The sequence below is a fragment of the Camellia sinensis genome, chromosome 2 (assembly GCF_055761805.1).
Source record: "Camellia sinensis isolate YWXY chromosome 2, ASM5576180v1, whole genome shotgun sequence".
Lineage (NCBI taxonomy): Eukaryota > Viridiplantae > Streptophyta > Magnoliopsida > Ericales > Theaceae > Camellia > Camellia sinensis.
In genome coordinates, this window is record NC_138962.1 from 182,046,845 (window position 1) to 182,065,654 (window position 18,810).

Consider the following 18,810-nt stretch of genomic DNA (forward strand, 5'->3'; position numbering starts at 1 on the left):
CTTTAATTCGGAGGACATTGTCTCTTTCAAAACTTTTCACGCCCAAAATGAAGAGAACTTCATCTTTACCTGTTACCCCAATTGCACACTCGAATCCGGAGTCTATGCATGGAGGCAACACAATTGATGATTATGTTGTAAGTATTTACCCTGTGTCGCCTCAAATCATATTATTTTCTCTCATCTGTATAGTTTCTCTGTGTATAGCAAAGATGAATCATGCTATATACTTTTTGTGTCTGCAAGGTGTTCGACAAAATGTCACAATGGCAACTGAAATTTGCATTTTGTTTAGGTGAGTCTTTTGACTGAAAATGGAAACACCAAGGATGATTTGAGGCTCGCCACTGATGATGCTTTGTTCACCCAGGTATATGGCAAGCACTCATCCAGAAGTCACTTTGTTTTTACCCTGCGAATATCTGGAGTAAATGTGGTACATTTCTGAATTTTGTTTGTTTCCATAGAAAATCTCATCTCCCTCTAATATGCACATTCCATATGCTGATTTACTTCACTTGTTAGAACACCGAGCAACAAGTACAGGGTGTGTTGAACCTCATTGATCTGGCTGGCAGTGAAAGACTCTCAAGGAGTAACTGGGGACCGACTGAAAGAGACTCAGGTCTCTGTCTCTGCCTCGCTCTTGCTCTCTATAATAACTAAAAAAGAGAGTATTTCTTTACAGATTATTTTTATTCTTTTGATTTGGTTAGATGTGTTTATTGTTTTGTTTTGTGTATTTTATTTATTTATTTATTTATTTAAGGAGCAGCAGGATTGGATAATTATGAAATTTGATTCATCTTTTATTTTTTTTCTTTTTTTTCAATCACAAAGTTATTGTAATGATAATGATTGATAAATGACAATGATGATTGATAATGATTTACAAAACACTCATAGGTTGTTAGCATTGCCTTGAATCACACCAATCTTTTGTAAAAAAGTGACAGTTTTGAGCTTCTACTTCCAAGCTAACCACACAATGGATTTAGCTCTAGGAGGGGATACATTATGCCACATCATGTTGGCAATAACTCGAAAATCATTTGGTTGTATATTGTTTTCACACCATCTGTACATTGAGAATACACTGAAGCACCCAGAATTTTCTGCCATCCACCTTAAATCGTCATCCTTATCATCTTTAAGAGCATAGGCATTGGTTATCAGATTAACAAGTCTAGCAACCTCTTCTTTTTCCCAATCTCTCAGCTCTCTTGTAAACCCCCTCATCCCACTCTAACAGACCCTTTTGAGTTCAAGGACTTCCTTAACAGATCTCTACCTATCAAGTCAAATTCTAAAAAGTCTAGGGAACACTTCCTTTAAACAACTAGCCCTAATCCACCTATCCTCCCAGAACAGAGTCCTAGCCCCATTCCCAATCAATATGTGAGTATAGCTAACATAGAAATTATGAAGATCAGGTTTAGAAACTACCACTGCTAGTATATCCTTCTAGATTGTAGATTGAACATAGTATACTATTTATTTATTTATTTATTTTTATTTTTATTTTTTTAAGAAAATTGTTGTCCATTATTTTATTATGATAAGATAAAAGCCATTCCACTCATTTCTTCTAGCATGTCCAAAACTTCTCTACTTTGAAAGGTTCATGAAACACTTGAATGATTTTAATTTGAGAAAAAAAAATACTTGAATATAGAATGATTAACATGTTCTATTCTGATTATGATATTCATATTTTAACCAATATAGTCCTTGAAGTGAATGAATTGTTGTTGATGCTACACACATTTATGAATAGCAATGAGGAATCATTATATATATTTTTTATTATTATTTTTTGTGAGAAAATTGTTGTCCATTATTTTAATGCTTGTATACTTGTAATGTTTTCTTGGCCTAATAATGTGATTAGAGAAAATACAACATTGAATTTTGCCCCTTTTTTTTGTTGAATCCAAATACACAACTAAAGAAGAACTTTGAAACATCCCACCCTTTTTACTAGTTTAGCAACCATCATACAAACCCAAATTCATATCTTCAGAATGTGTTAGGCATATGTAACCCATAGAATCACTGTTGTTTATGGTCTTAGGAGTCTTGACAAGTACCCATTTTCGCACCATACTTCACAAAACATGTAGAAAAATGAATAGCAAAACATGTAATTTTCGCTTTAAAGTTGTAAAAGAACTTACAGTTTGTCTTAGTGTTCTTATCTAGCGAATATTTATTTTCATATTAGTTGTAAAACAAGTTGCTTCCTTTTTTTTATTTTTTTTTGTTCTATGTTTTGTGTTTCTTAGGATACGCATCTTATGGATCATCATTGCCTTTTTCTTGCACGAATTTGATTTGAAACTAAATATGGTATAAAATAGCAAGTCTAGAAGTTATCAAAGCAGGTTTAGGTAGTGCCTTTTTATGTTACTATATATAACTCTATACAAGGGGTTAAAGAATTTTGGAGTTTGCTTCTCACAATGTATCTAATGATGGACAATTTCCATGTCCATGTATGAGATGTGTGAATTCATACATGACCCTAGAAACTGTACATGATCACATGGTATGCTATGGAATTAGTCCGAGTTATAATTGTTGGTATCATCACAGGGAAACTATCCAAATGATGTATTTATCATATATTATCATTTTCTAAATTTATGCAAACTCATGTGAATTTTATTGTATAAATAAGGCGACAAATGGATCTAGTGGCATTTCGGACCAAGCTTCTCCACAAACACATTAGAGATCCTCTTTTAGGAGTCATGAAATGCAACCTTTTAATCGGGGTATTAACTAGAAATTTACAGCTCAAATTGGTGAATCTTTTGACTACACTGCGATGTGTACTGTTTTCAAAATAATAAAGACGAAATAACTAACAAATATAGGACAATTGAAGATGTTATGTTAAGACATTTTATGGGAAGAACTTGGTGTAAGATGTTATGGGAAGAAATTTTAACACTAGTCTCAAATTTCAGTAGCGTAATAATTGAGCCACATCTACTATGTAATCACCACTTAAGGCAAAACAAAAGCAATACTAATGTACTAAAAAATGAAGAGAAGGTTGGAGGAGATGAACAAGTTCACATCTTCATTTCATTATTATGTTTGGTATGCAATTAGGTGCTAAGCTTTCCTCTGTTCTTTCTTTACACTACCATTGAGAATATGCTCATTTTTCTTTCAATTCCTAGATGATGAAGAACAAGAAACCAGCTAAGCTCCCAATGAGGCTACTAGGCATTGTTTTTTTCTTTTTCTTTTTTCTCTATGCAAAAACCTATGTTAGTTAAACCTATGTTATGTAACAACTGTATTAATTTGTTTTCTATCCAAACTCGGATCGGATAGATGTTAGTTGTTGCTGTAAAGTGAGAAAATTAGAAAGATTAATAACAGAGGATGAAATGATTGATAACCATAGAGATGTGGACAGCAAAGTAGGTTTATTTTCTGTAAGGTTGTCATAGGTGTTTTCTATTAATTAGATGGTTTTATATATATTCTATCAACATAATTGTTGAATTAATCATTGAGAAATGAGTTATAATTGATAATGTAAATAGAGTCTTAATGCTCAATATTTGGTACATCATACATATGTTTTTAAAAAATAAAATGAGATTAAGAAAAAATGTTCAGTGAGTGGAGGGAGGAGGTACGCAGGGGATAGGGAATGAAAAATTGTTTTGAAAATAATATTTTTTCTTTAGATTTTGAAATTGAAAATTGTTGTCTTTTTTTGGAAACTAAAACAGTTCTCAGATGTGTTTTTTCATTTATAGTTTTAAAAATTCTTTAAAAAAAAAATGGGCCCTAGAAGATTTGAGTCCTAATATTGTTCCAGAGACATATTTTAGATCTTGTGATGGATGTAAACCTCCTTCCGAACAAATTGTCCTACAATTGGCATTTGATTAAGTGCAACTTTGGATCTTGTGACCATTCTGGTTGAATAAGTTGGTATGATTCCTTTTATTTATTTTTTTGTTAGTGCACATCATCCAATAGTGATTTCCCTATAAGCCATGCTAGTCAACTTTCAAATCCGTTCCTTAGTTTGCCGCTTGAATTTGGAAAATGTGAATCATGTGGTGCTGCGGAACCCGGGACATGCGAAGGTATTTTTCATGTTTTAATCCTTTTTATTTTCTGATTACACTGAGAAGTTTGAATGGTCATGACCGCTGGACACATTGAAGTATTGCTAAAGTTTTGTTCATTTTTTTACCTTTCAAGTCACTTTGGGTATATAGAATTACCAATTCCAGTATATCATCCTTCTCATGCGAGCGAACTAAAGCGGTTGTTGAGCCTGGTTTGCTTTAAGTGCTTGAAGTTGAGAAGTGGGAAGGTAATGGATATGTTTATAGAAGGCTTCACGTAAAATCTATTTGTCATAAGTAATTAAATCCTTTTGCTTTCTTGATTGAGAGGGTAGCAGATTATTGTGTTGTGTTATGGAAAGTGTAAGTTTCTGCCACTGCATCCTCAGAAGTCATGCTCTGCCACTAATATTAACTTCAATATTGTTTACTCCTCTTAGGACTGCCAACATTGCTTTATACTTGTCTTTATAAGTTTCTATTACTTTTTTGGGGTTTATTAGTTTGCATGCTTCTATTACACTTCGTGCCATATCCACTGGAGCTTGTTGCACAGAATCCTGCTTTCTTTGTGTCTTTTCATTGCTCCTTGATATTTGATTTCCTCTCTTATGTGGTGAAACATAATGTCACTAAGATATATGCCTATGCTAGTTGCTCATACTATTGTTTTGTGCTTGGACCAGTTTATGCAGATGGAAGTATTTGTCTGGATATTCTACAAAATCAGTGGAGTCCAATATATGATATAGCTGCTATACTGACATCTATCCAGGTATGATGGAGTGTATATATGGTTCAAAAATATCTATTGCTAGGAATGGTCAGATGATATTGCTCGTAGTAAAAAATCACCCTTTGATTTTGATTTAAAGATACTAGTTTCGAATGATTAGTGAAATGGTAAACTGAAGCTGTTACAGTTAATTTGCTTGAAAAAGAATTATTCAAAAGAACTTTTTCTGTCAATTTTTTGGTGGAGTATGACAGACTCGTGTTTGTTGATTTTGAGAAAAAAGGGCGTCAAGCCTGAAACCAATTTAGAGTATGCTAGCACAAAACATATCTCCTTTGGCTCTTGTGCTATTTATTTTTTTCTTTATGGTTTCCACTTTCCTCTATGTAGGTAATATAAAATATGAGAAATCTAGAATGAAATACAAAAATATTTGAGAGCAGCAAAATAAAGTTGATTGGTTTGTGCATACCTATCTATCCACTTTATTTAACAGAACTTTTACTTTTCTTTTTTAAACAAATTTTCATAAGGTAGCAGAATTGAACCCATGTTGGCCACTCCATGCATACTATCCGTTGGATTTAGTGTGGCAAAATAGCGGCCAACCTTTCATTAATTGTTAACAGGCTCATAGATATAACATAACAACTTGGGGCACGTGTTTATGCGTGGTGTGTATTAAATTCATACTGTGCAATCATTTTACTAATAAATAAATGAGCAAAACTGGCAAATGCATGTAATAAACTCAGCAGTTTGTCAATTGTTCAAGCATGACTCTACCATACCAAATAGATATAACTTCTAGGAATGTTTTGATTCCACAAAGCTACTGGTCACTAGTTCAGGTATGATGTTTTTTGATTTTTCCCATTTTTCTCATTGCAGTCATTGCTCTGTGATCCAAACCCAAACCCAAGCCCAAATGCAGGTTTCCCCTTTTTCTCATTTCAGTGAATGCTCTGTGATCCAAATGCAAACTCACCTGCAAATTCAGAAGCAACATTGTTGTTTTGTGAGAACAAGCGTGAATACAACCGGAGGGTGCGTGAAATTGTTGAGCAGAGCTGGACAGAAGACTAAATCTCTCTTGCTTTGGGTGTTATAGGACGTAATTAAGCTGCTTCAAATCACTAATCTTCCTCGTTGTAGGTGGCTGGTCTGATTTTCTCTGGTGTTTGTGTATCATTGCTGTATTAATTACAAATGTAATAGAAAGTATTATGTTTACAGGTTGTAATTTAAATTATTGACGTTAGTTATTCATGTATTATGTATGTGATTTAAATCATGGTTATTCATGTATTATGTTGAATGCTTTAATGGTTGATAATATATTTTAGTGTTGATGGATTATATTGTTTATACAGGGTACATGTAATATAAATGAATACAGGTTTACAATTTTTTTTTTTTTTTTTTTAAAAAAACAGAAAATTATTTGGCCACCAAATGTTTTGGTAGCCAAATAGGTAATCAAAAGTTTTGGCTACTAATAATTTAGTAGCAAAAACATAACTCAAAACGTTTTTGCCACCAAATAATTAGTAGCTAAAAAATTTGAGAATGAGAGAAATAAACTATTGGCTACTAAATTTTTTAGTCACGGAAAAAATGGTATCATTTGGCGACTAAAACTTTTGGTGGCAAAAAGTAAAGAAATGAATCTTAATAGGTTTTTGGCTACGAACAGTTTTAGTCGGCAAAAGTCACCACGCCTAAGGTAGAACTTTTAGTGACTAAATGGTTAGTAGCCAAAAGTTTAATAAAATGAAAAATAATATTTTTGGCGACTAAATTCTTTAGTCCCTAAATGTAGTAATGTTGTCACTAAAACTTATTCCCGACAAAAATTTTAGTCGCTGAAAATTTAATTTATTTTATTTCAACACTTTTGGCGACTAAATATTTAGTCGCCAAAACATACCCTTTCCCGACTACTCAGAGTTTGGTAGCCGAATGTTCACTTTTGGCGACTAATATTTTAGTCGCCAAAAGATAACCTTTGCCGACTAACCAGAGTTTAGTAGCCAAAACGTTCACTTTCAGCGACCAAAAATAGTTTAGTCGCCAATACTATCGCCGACAGCGTATAGGCGACTAGTTTGGCGACAAAATATTTTAGTCGCTAATTGTTTCGGCGACCAAAAATGGGGCTTTTGGCGACCAATATTTTGGTCGCCAAAAGTGGCATTTCCTGTAGTGCCAAGCCCATCCCAAAAGGTAGGGAGAAGGTGCATAGTGGTGGGAAGGACTGCGTGGTGAGAAAGGAGTAGTCGGTTGTTCTGAGTTTAGAAAATATATTAAAAAGATAATGCAATAAAGAAATTGAGAAAGAGAAGAAATGAAATAAATCTATATATTTGCTTTTAAAATGTCTCATGTAATGATAAGGGGACAATGTTTAATAGCCAATTTAATATCAAATTGACAAAACAGTCATAAATGTTGATTATTACAATTCAAAAATGAGGGACTAAAATGACATTGGTATAATGTGTAATTTACTAAAAAATTATTTATGATTTGATTATTTAATCGGGAAAATTAGTCTGAGGTCCCTCTCTCATAGTTAGTAATGGAAGAGATCCACAATATTATTTTATGATGTCTAAGGTCCCTCAACCCCCACATTCATATATTACAGAGAAATTTCTCAAATCAAACCTCATTCTCCCCCCCTCTCTCTCTCTCTCTCTCTCTCTCTCTCTCTAAAATACATACACATCATACTAACATTTTGTCGAGTGATATTACACAGTTTACGCCATGTTAAAACGCTTCAAAATGACAAAACATCAAACCTGCGTGACGCTGAATTTCTATCCCAAGCTCAATCCATAACTGAGTTGTTTTTCAAGGGAGGACCTTCTAGATTTCTCCTTTTTGATGTGGATCAGCTTATCATAAACACACCACGGAAAGCTAAGGAAATGCTCACGATTCGTTCCCTCGTTAGAGCGACCCCAATAACTGGGATGATAGGTAACATAGTACTAAGCAGATGCTTTTGCATATACGTCATCGGTTTCAGCACCTGATTCACTTCCGCTTGTGTTGAACCATGACCTTGCTTCCTTCCTCAACGACCTCACCGCAAAGCCAACATCTTTCGCAGCTTTTTTCTGGTCAAAAAATTTCGACATTGTCATAATACTGCCACTGAGTATTTCACCTTCTGTTTTGATCCCATAACAATCCATAAGGTTTCCCAACTTGTCATCATACACATTTTTCAAATGGGTATGCTTTTGTCCATTTGATTTTGGGCTGTCAAAAGTTCCAAAACTATTTTTGCATTGTTGTCTAAAAATTGGGGTTACAGTACTTTAGATGAAATCTGGGTGTAGTTTTCAAGTTGGGTTTTTGTGTTTTGGAAAATGCTGGGTTTCTGTGAGTGATCCTTTTGACTGAGGGTTTTGTCAGCTTTGTTTGGCAAATTACTGTCTTACAGGTTTTATCTATTACTCAAATTTCTGATCTGTACTGATTTGTAGATATATACTTAGATGTATGTTCTCTCTGTGTGTCTTTTCTGTATTTTTTGGGAATTTCTCTGGGTTGTGGAGTCCAGAGAAATTCTGGGTTGAGAGAATTTCTGCAGAAAGGTTTGTCTGGGAATTTCTCTGGGTTAGGGAATTTCTCTGGGTATCTGTCTATGAGCGTGTTCTGGTTAGCTCCTCAATTCATCATTCTTGGGATTGGAGATGGGTTTGCACTTGTTGGCCTTCAAGAGTACTTCTATGATCAAGTTCCAAATTCAATGAATTTGTGTGTGTACGTGTGGTATATATATGGTGTGTGTTTGGAGTAGTGAACTGAATTTTTTTTTCATTTGAACTGAATTTTCTCTGGGTTGAAACCAGAGAAATTCTCTGGTTTTTTAATTGAATTTTCTCTGGGAGCAACCAAGAATCAAATTTTCTCTGTACTCTGTTTTCTCTCTCTCTCTCTCTCTAATTTTATAAACACACTTATGTGCTTGTTTTTATGGAATTTGATCTGGTATTGTCATAATCAATTCAGTGGGTATGGCAGTGAATGAGAGTGGGAGTGGAGGCAATGGTTCATGGTTGATAAATTTCGAAGTCAGAGAAATTTGGTGAAAACACATTTTCTCTGACAGTGTCCATGAAAGGCTAAGAAGGCCAGAGAAATTCAAAATTTCTCTGGACCAATTTTCTCTGACTTGAATTTTCTCTGGACCAATTTTCTCTGGATTGATGTTGAGGGACCTTAGACATCATGAAAATATTTGATGTCCTTTATATTATAAAATCATAATATCAGGGACCTTAAAAAAAATACACCTATTTAATCCCTTTTGTGGATTTGGAGTGGGTACTATGACAACGTGTTGTCACACCTCGTGAGATTTGTTTCGATCTTAGTTTGATAATCCGAGCCGTTCATATTATATGGTTCGTTGAGCATATCATTTATATAAAAAAATAAAATTAATTGGACAAGTATAACCTCATAATCAAGCAAAATAACAACTTAAAAAAATTATTAAAATCATGCTAACCATTTATCTCGATCTAATTAACTTTAATTTTTTTCATGGATGCATTTTTTGGAGGAGGATCCCCTCCAGTTACTGGAGCGTGCTGTTTGGGCTGTGGGGCCCATCACGGGTCCCGTTTCAATGATCTGAACTATTCATTTTGTTAGACACTTCATGTATTTCATCCACACAAAAAATTAGGTCAATCTGATAATTGTAACTTTTTTAATTTTTCATCAAAAAATAGACAACAATTGTGTTTTTAAAAATAAATCATATATTTTTTTAGTGACAAATACAATAAATTGAACAAGTTACAGTCATCAGATTGATCTAGCTTTTTTTTGTAGATGAAATAGACGAAATGCCAGACAAATGAACAGTTTGAATCATCGAAACAGGGACTTATAGTGGGCCTCACAAACCCAACCAACACCCTTCAGTCCAGAATCTGAACTAGATGAGATCCTATTCCATCATTTTGCACCTAGTAATGTGCCCATTTCCATTTATTTAAAGTAAAATGTCACTTGTTTTTTGGAAGACCAAGTTTGATTATTATTGACCAATTCTTTCTCTACTATCATACAGAATTCCCACTTGCAATGTCACAACCTCAACCTCATTAGGTCATATAGCGTCCCCCAGTCATGAATAACATACAATTTTTTTGTGCAGAAAGGAAATACATGGACAATACATCAACGTTTAAATTACAGATCAGTGGCTAACAAATATATAACAATTTCTTCATAAATGAATGATACAAAAGTACATATAATAATTGATTTTTTTGGGCTGATTTTGGGGATGAGCTAATAAGCATAATAAACCATTGATATTTTACCCTTTTTGCTATGACAATGCTTTAAGTATAACGGGCTGGCCCAATCCTAACCCTAAGCTTAATGAAGCATGCTGGTGGGTTCACCTGATGGGCCTAATGCAATATATTTTGGAGGTAAGATGGGCTTACCTTGGCCCAGTGCTTGTTAGACGACAATTAGGTAGCTAATTAAAATTTGATAGCTAGCCATTATATTGACACTTGTTTGGTTTTTTTTTTCCCCCCTTCATTTTTTTTTTGGGAAAACAAAATAATGAAAAATTTAAAATATTTGTCATTTTCATATCGTTTCCTAAAAGTGGGAATTTTAGAGAAAAAAAAAATATTCAAAAAATATTTTTTGAAAAATAGTTCGTCAAACAGGTTTTACAACTAAACAACTCATTTTTGCGGTAAATAATGAAGAAACTGGAAGATTCAAATATGAAGCAACATACAATAAACCCATTTTTATGTCGGAATCCAAAGTTTTATGGACAAACCATGGTGCATAGATATGTTTTAACAAAAATGCACTTGGCTCTTGACCGTTTGAAATATTCCTAGCTAGAATTCAAGGACTTTACTAAACTCAAAGCTGCACATAAAAATTTAGTGACATTGAATCATAAAACGACATAAGTTAGGATGAATTTTCTCAATTTTTGTAGAACCATTAATGTATAGTTGTTTCCCTATACTATTAATCAACATCCATAACAAACACGGTTAAAGTTCAACAATGAATTTATATAAATCTTGTTTAGCGAGCAAAGAATCTGCGTTGTGCTTTGAAATATCATTTTTCAAATGTTTCTATGGATCAAATTGCTTCTTGCAAGTTTGTTGTGGTTCTCCAATTAAGTATTCTCCCACTAGTTTAAACAATATTTTAAATGCTTAATCAAGAATCTTTACTTTGTACGAACATTACGCGATATTTTTAATATCAATTTTGTAGCACTCTATAAGTATGCAAAAGTAAAATATTCTTATGCTATTTATTTTTCTGAAAAAATAATATTCTGGAAATTTAATATGTTTATGTACAAGTAAATGCATCTATCTTTGGATAGACTAAGGTAATCTAGGAGACAATGACATGCTACTTTAAAAAGCTAACCATATTACAATCATTTTGACATTTGCTTCCCAAATGATTTACTAAACCACATTTAAAAGGACTATGATGAAGGTGGACCTCTATTTTAACACAAGAAAAAAAAAAAAAAAAAAAAAGGTTTAAGAAACAATCCTATATTTAATATTTGATGTGAAGTATTAAATATGCATTTGTATTAGAAAAAGGGGAGTGATAGATTACTTTGTTATTACATTATACTTTAATAATTTGGATCGATCTAGTTACTATTTTTTTTTTTTTTTTACCATGTTTAATAGATCTAGTTCCTACACAATGAAGATTACAAAATGTTAATTCGAACTTAGAAGATCTAAGTTCACATATTTTTGGAATTATAATATTGAAAACATATTTAACATTAAAATCTTTGGAGAAGTGCTCATCAACAAATGATTGTTAGAAGATTCCTCCCATGGTCTATGCATTTCTATCATTTCAACCCCCTTAAACAATAATAATAATAATAATAATAATAATAATAATAATAATATAAGTTGTTATTCTTAGCACAAAGCATTGGTTGTTTTGTAGGTATGCTGTTGTTTTTTATTTTAATTATTAATTATTTTTTATGCACTATTACAGGCCAGCGATGTTTATAATAAAAATTTCCCACTTCCAATTTTTTATTATAAAATTAGAAGACTTTTTTCTTTCTATTTGGTAAAGTTACATTTTTATTAAGCTTTCTAATCAGAAAATGACTTATTGTTAGTTTATTGATGCCATATAAAGAAAACATTAGACTTGCTTGAAATCTGCCAAAAAAAAAAAAAAATTAAAGTTTGGTGGAACTAATATCTAATGGCCAATCGTACGACATCGAACATTTGATACAAAATGTTTGTTTAGGTAACAAACATGGTGGGGACCGCGGATTTGAACTTGGATTAGACGAAATTAATCACATGTCTTGTGTCCGTAGACACAGTTTGATTGGTCGATAGTGACATTGTCTTTGTTATTATCGAGAAAAGTTGTTAATTTTTAAAGTCGAAAAAAGACAACTCTAACAAGTCATTAGGCTCAATTTTGAGCACTAACTTGGGAGAATAAGAGATGCCTAATGGTTTGAATTTTTTGTTGTAGTCAAAATTGCTAAAGAAGATCAACTATGGCTCTATCATTTTGGGTTATAATTAAGATATAAAGATCTTACAGTTGTAAATAGTTCTAACATCAATACTATTTAAATGTAATAATAAGTCAATTTCACATAAGAAAGACGCATGATAATGTCTTCAAAACACATGGACTCTTTGTTTGTGCCCTTTTACTAAGAAAAAAAAAAGAAAGGCACAATAACTTCTACAACTAAGAGGTTGTTTGGCAACATGAGTTTTGTTAAAAAAAATGATAATTTTTTTTTTTTTTTTTTGGTAAAATGTCAAAAAATTACTAAAAAAACAAATCTTATATACCCATCATTAACGTTTACGATACAATTAAAAAAGTCATTTTCAAACAAATTAATTTTTATCACCTCATAAAAAAGTTAAAAGCCTACAAAGACTCTAAAAAACTAATTCTCAAACGAAGGTCTAAAGGTCAAATTAGGTTACTTTCACCAACTATGCATCGAGTGAGCAAGCCATTGGAGATTTAGGCCTCGTTTGGCAAGAGGTTATTTTAGCCAATTAGTCAAAAAGTTACTAAATTAGCCAAAAAGCCAACAACACATACCAAAAAGTCAAAGATTCTCTTTTCTCTCTACTTTTTGCACATATTTTCGTAATTAGTCAAAAAGTCATCCCAAACATACAAGTTTTTTTTACTTACCTTTTTAGCCAAATAGCCAAAAAGTTACTAAATTAGCCTGTTCCCAAACTAGGCCTTAGATAGAAATCTTACTGGGTATGCTTTGTCTGACTTTGAACACATAGTGATGACAAATTCAAAGTAAAACTTACTGGAGACAAATATTTTTGTGCATAGTACTTGCAATGTAATTAGAAATTGAAGAGTGATTGACAAACATAAATTAAAAGTAGGTTAATTCGTTGAATTTCAGCAAAGTCAAACTAAGAGCCACTTGAGCCTAAAAATGGGTTGTACTTTTTACATTACCAATTACCTTCTTTGATTTTGATTGATTTTCTGAAAATTAAAATGTTTATTTTTTTTTAGTGAATTTTTTTAATATTTTGAGTAATTTTTTTTTTTACTTTCTAGATGCACATAATTTAAATGCACTTAAAAAATAAAATATTTGTAAAAATATTTTAAAAATTCAATAAATATACGAGAAGACAAAAATATACCGAATTTTTATATTTTTTTATATTTTGTATTTGATGATTTTTTTTAAAAAATTCATAAATATTATACTTTTTAAGTGTATTTAGGTTAGGTGCATCTAAAAATTAAAAAAAATTCTTAAAATATTAAAAATTTTGACTAAAAACAAAAAAACACGGAAAATAAAATACTCTCAATTTTCTAAAACCAAAACACAACTGGGGGGAGGGGAGGTCATTTGAAAATGCTACATATACTCATATTTTTTAGAGCACTGTTGCTCAAATTGATTTTCAGGCCAAAACCGACCAATTTGTTTGGTTTCTATCGAGTTCTTTGTATTGACTCATAAAATAGGCACCAATTAAAAATTCACAACTACTGTATTTTGGTTTTCCCATTGACTTGAATATCATTTCTCTATTTCTTGTTATTTAATGTGTGTTTGTTAATATAAGGCCCACTAGTATGCATCGTAGGTAAAATACGTGGGTGCGTATGGCATTAAAAAAAACTATGTAAAGAAAATTCAAACCTTATGTTTTTGCATTTACATTAAATAGAATAGAATAAAATAAAACATTATGACTATATTAAATGTGGAATGTGTCTTAATGAGAATGTTGGAGTGGCTAAAAAGGTCTAGATGTCATGATCATATATCACTCTTTTAGGATGATGAGAATCAAAGTTCTACTAGGAAGCCAAATGGTTAATTTGTAGGACTTTATTAGCCATGGAAAAACTTGTTGAATGGAACTTTTTTTTGAGTAAGTTGACTTTATTTATTTATTTTATCTGCGAAAAGAAGATTTATTGATGAATAAAAATGTACAAACACTACCATGAAATTACATTAATAAAACGGACCAAAGGCCAAAGGCATCACAGCTTAAGAAGCATATCCTTGCTAAGATGGTACATGCAACAAGCCAACTTGTTGACTACATATAAGTATATAAGATGAACAGAAGGCTTGTTTGGTTTATGTTTCTTAAAAAATTTTGAGAAAATTTCTCTACAAATAAGTTTTCAAAAATAATCAAATTAAACTAATTTTTTCAAAAAAAATTTTCAAAACTTGTTTGGTTTACAAGTTTTCCAAACAAATATCTCTCTCATACACATCAAATCAATCACTTTTTTCAAAACTCTCTCTCAAAATAATTTTTCAAAACATCTTTTAAAAAAAAAAACTAAACCAAATAAATTTTTATACTTTTTATCTCAAAACATGTTTCTCAAATACAAACCAAACAAGTCCTAAATATCTTTGGATTAGATATGTAGTGAATCCACTTTCTTAGATTGAACGATGGATCAAATCTTTGGATTGGAGCCGTAGTGAGTCTGCATGCCCTCGTTAAACGGTGTGTAGTGGAAACAATCTCATATTAAAAGTGATTCTTTTTATAGTCGATGGGGATCAAAATGTATGGATTACTGGATAGGGGAGTGATATTCACTAATAGTTGCAGTTTTAATTAAGGGTTGGTGTGGAGTGTCCTAAAAAAATGTATTTTTTATTTTTTTACGAAAAGATGTGCAGAAAAGTAGAGAGGTGATGTGATGAAAAAAAGATAAAAAGATGGATTATATAGTAAATGTCAAACCAAGCCTAACCCTTTTCTTATTCATATTTCATACTAGTTAGAAGTTAACAATGGGTTTAACTTGGGTAAGGTTAACATGTTGATTACGCATAGATATATAAGATGAACATATCTGAAAAATTTACAATTCTCGAGATATTGATTTGTGATTATTTATCAATTTCAATCAGTAAATAGCAATTCCAATCAAATAATCAAAGACAAATCGATACAACGATTTTAACGTGAAAAAATCACAATTGGAGCGCCTTCAATTGTGATAAAAAATCACGGGTCAAAACCCCAAAACAATCCACTAAGATGATAAAAAAGAATTACACAAGTGTACTCTCAATTACCTAGTGAATCCACACCCAAATTGAACCGACCCCAATGTGCCTCTTCCACCACCATCTTCACCTCAGAATTGTCTTGTCCAATGTTGAATCCATAATGCCGATATCAAATCCACGATGATAAGCCACTTCGGAATCCACCAAAACTTCATACCCAAATTTCACATAATCCACCAAAGAGCAATTCTCTCTTTTGTGAATAAAAATAAACAAACCCTTAATATAATTCACTTAATTCATGATATAATCTCTCACAGATACCAAAGGAAACAAGCAAAGAAGTTCCAGATAAAAACCCTAATACTCAAGAAGAAGATCTGGAAACCGTACCCTAAATTTTGACTGAAACTCAGCTTTATAGCGAATAGGGCCACGATGGTTGCTTGAGCGCAGGATTTCTCGCTTGAGCGATGAGACTAGTATGCATGTATTTCCTAAGTGCCTTCGCTTGAGCTAAGCTTTCTTCGCTCAAGCACACAATTATCATTTCTAGTATTTTTGTAGACAGTGAAACTACTGGGAGCAAAGTTTCTTCACTCGAGTGCATAATCGACCGCTCGAGCGGTCAAACAACTTTGATTGCAAAGTGACAAACATGATAGGATTAAAATCACAAGCTTCTCTACATAGGCACAATTCAAGTTGGATTTGTATCTAAATACTCATAGCCTCACTGAAATAAAAAAATCGAATAAAATTATAACTAAAAAGAGCTTTGTCAATCAGGATTACCAATTGCAAAAACCTAACAATATCAAATCTTCAGATTAGAGCTATAGTGAGTCCACATGCCCAGATTCAATAATGAATCAAATCTTCATATTGGAGTACTAGAGAGTCCACATGCCTGGATTAAACGGTATGGAGTGAAAACAAGTTGAATCGCAATTTTTTTTTCCTAGTTAAAACATGTGTAGAACGAGGGCTCTAGTAAAATTTGGATGAGAACATCCCATCAAGAAAAATAATTAAGCTATGAAAGGATTGTAACTTAATAAAACAAATAGAAAATTCGATAGTCTAAAATAAGAAATAAATAAATTGAGGGAAAATGAAAAAATAAGAAATGGGTAGGACAGGAATAGGAAAATAAAAGCTACACTTTCAACAATAAGACTAGAAGGGGCATAAGCCTCATTGATTACTATGTCAACTTCTTAGTTTGAAGAGGAGGTGTTAAGAATTCGGATTAAGTCTCTTTCCATTTTATAGTTAAAATGATTTTCTCATTCTCTAATCAATTATTAAGAAATATTCATATCAGCATATTTTATTTTAAAATTAAAAAATGATTAAAAAAATTTAAGATTTAAAATGAAATGATAGTTACAAACTGTTGAGTTCAAATATGAATGATATGTTGCAGTGTTATCAAATGGAATGAACATTTGCATTTCACTTATGAGATGAAGTAACTTAAAGATAGTGAGAAAGCTTCATAAAAAAAAGGGTGTTAAGTACATTTTGGTTATCATGAGATTTGTATTATTTTGATTCTTAATATTTAAATTATTTTAATTTGGTCCCTGTACGGGGAGGAAATAATTCTCCTCGTATAATCCTGTTGACCAAGTCCACGCTCCTCCGTACGACGTCGCTTTGTCACCTGAAAACACAAACGTGAGCTAGCCGGCGGGTGTGTGCCGGAAACCTCTCCGATGCCTAAGTCAGAAAACTTGACAAATAGACAAAGCTCTAAGTTCTCAGAAAGATTGTGTTCAATTACCTCCTCCAAGGTGATGCTTGTGAGCTTTTATAAGTTTCATATGGCACAATCCTAGTAGGACTTGTATTTCTCCATACAGAGTCCTCCTAGGATTCAATCTCTTAAGGATAATGCTTATCCTTTTACACCCTCCCCCACTGCTCAAACCAAGTGGGATGGTTTTCTTTACGGCCGAACTTCCTTTTGACCGAAGTAAACTTGGCTATACCGAGCCACAGAAGGCCGAACTATCCTTAGCTCGGTCTTCTCCTCCAACTCTTTACTCCGGCTGCCCTGTTCGACCTTGATACGCTTAGATCAAACTTCCAGGTAACAAGTTCGGACCGACCTAACCAATGTAAGTCACGACCGGACTAATTCCGACACCGGTCTTCTCAGAACATACTGCGACCGGACTAACTCTGAGACCGGCCTAACTGCGAATTGCCTCCAGACCGGAGTAATTTTACTCTTCCTTGGGCTGAAGTAACGATCTCTTCTTGAGCCGGAGTAATTTTGCCTCCTTGGGCCGAAGTAGCTTTGTCTTCCCAAGGCCGGAGTAACTTTGCCCTTCTGGGCCGGAGTATTCTGTACGGCCTTTTTACCTAGTCTACTGCGTTTTGGGCCTCAAAACCAAACTCGAAGTTCGGCCCAATTTTCCCAAAAATTACCCTCTCAATTGCCCCTTAATTCCATCTGTGCAACATGATTGGGATTACCAGCCTTCTGGCCGAGCTAGAGTTTGTCATGCTTTTTCAGCCGAGCTAAAAACCCTTTAGCCTTTCCAGCCGAGCTAAGTTTACCTCGGGTACAACTATGTCCGGTCAAAACGTCTCTTCAATCACAGCGACTGTATCGCTTCCCATTCCCGTGACACGTGGCAAACTCTGATAGGCTGTGGCCAACTGTCACGCCGTCCTTCAGAATTTTCGTACTGTTCCCGCCTCTTTTTGCCGCCTTTTTCTCTCTCCCTTTTCACAAAACAGCCTTTCTCCTTCTTGAATCACTCACCTTCGATTCTTCACTTTCTCTTCTCCCCTGGTTCCTGAGTTTTTGAGTTTGCTGTGTTCGTGCCTCCATTGCTGCCATTGCCTCCATTTCTAGCTTCTCTCTTATACAGGTAAGCAAGCCTATCCTTCTTGCTTTCTTTGTTTTCGTACTTTGCTTTCCATGCTCTGTATGTTTTTTGCAAACAGTTTGTCCATTTCTGATTCACTTTTATACTTTTATGGAGAAACCATTAGAACTCTATGTATATGTCATATACCCTAGAGAAAAAATTTCGATTTTGATCCAGAATCACGTCCCGACCGAACTTGGATACTGTTTGTGTCATGTATGTGAATAGATTCAGAACATAACCGGACTAGAACTTGTAGGAATATCAGTAGTTTCTTTTGACCCACTCTAGCCAAGATAGGATCACCGAACAAGCTTGCTCATACCGAACTAGGTACTTCGGTCTATAACCGAGCTAAGATTTTGGGGCCAAGCCGGCTTTCTTAGTTCTTAAACCGAACTTAGAAAGCCGCCCCTAAGAGCTCAGCCGAAGTAATTTTCCTCATACTGTAACCGTTTTAGGCCTTGGGACTAGACCAGC

General features: G+C 33.3%; 1 long non-coding RNA gene across 1 annotated transcript; it reads left to right on the forward strand.

The window, feature by feature from the left end:
* The first annotated feature begins 4,534 nt into the window (after nt 1–4,534).
* On the forward strand, nt 4,535–6,207 carry LOC145820487 (uncharacterized). The gene is made up of 2 exons (XR_014362175.1): nt 4,535–4,878; nt 5,731–6,207. It is a non-coding gene; the product is annotated as an uncharacterized LOC145820487 (long non-coding RNA).
* The last annotated feature ends 12,603 nt before the right edge of the window (nt 6,208–18,810 follow it).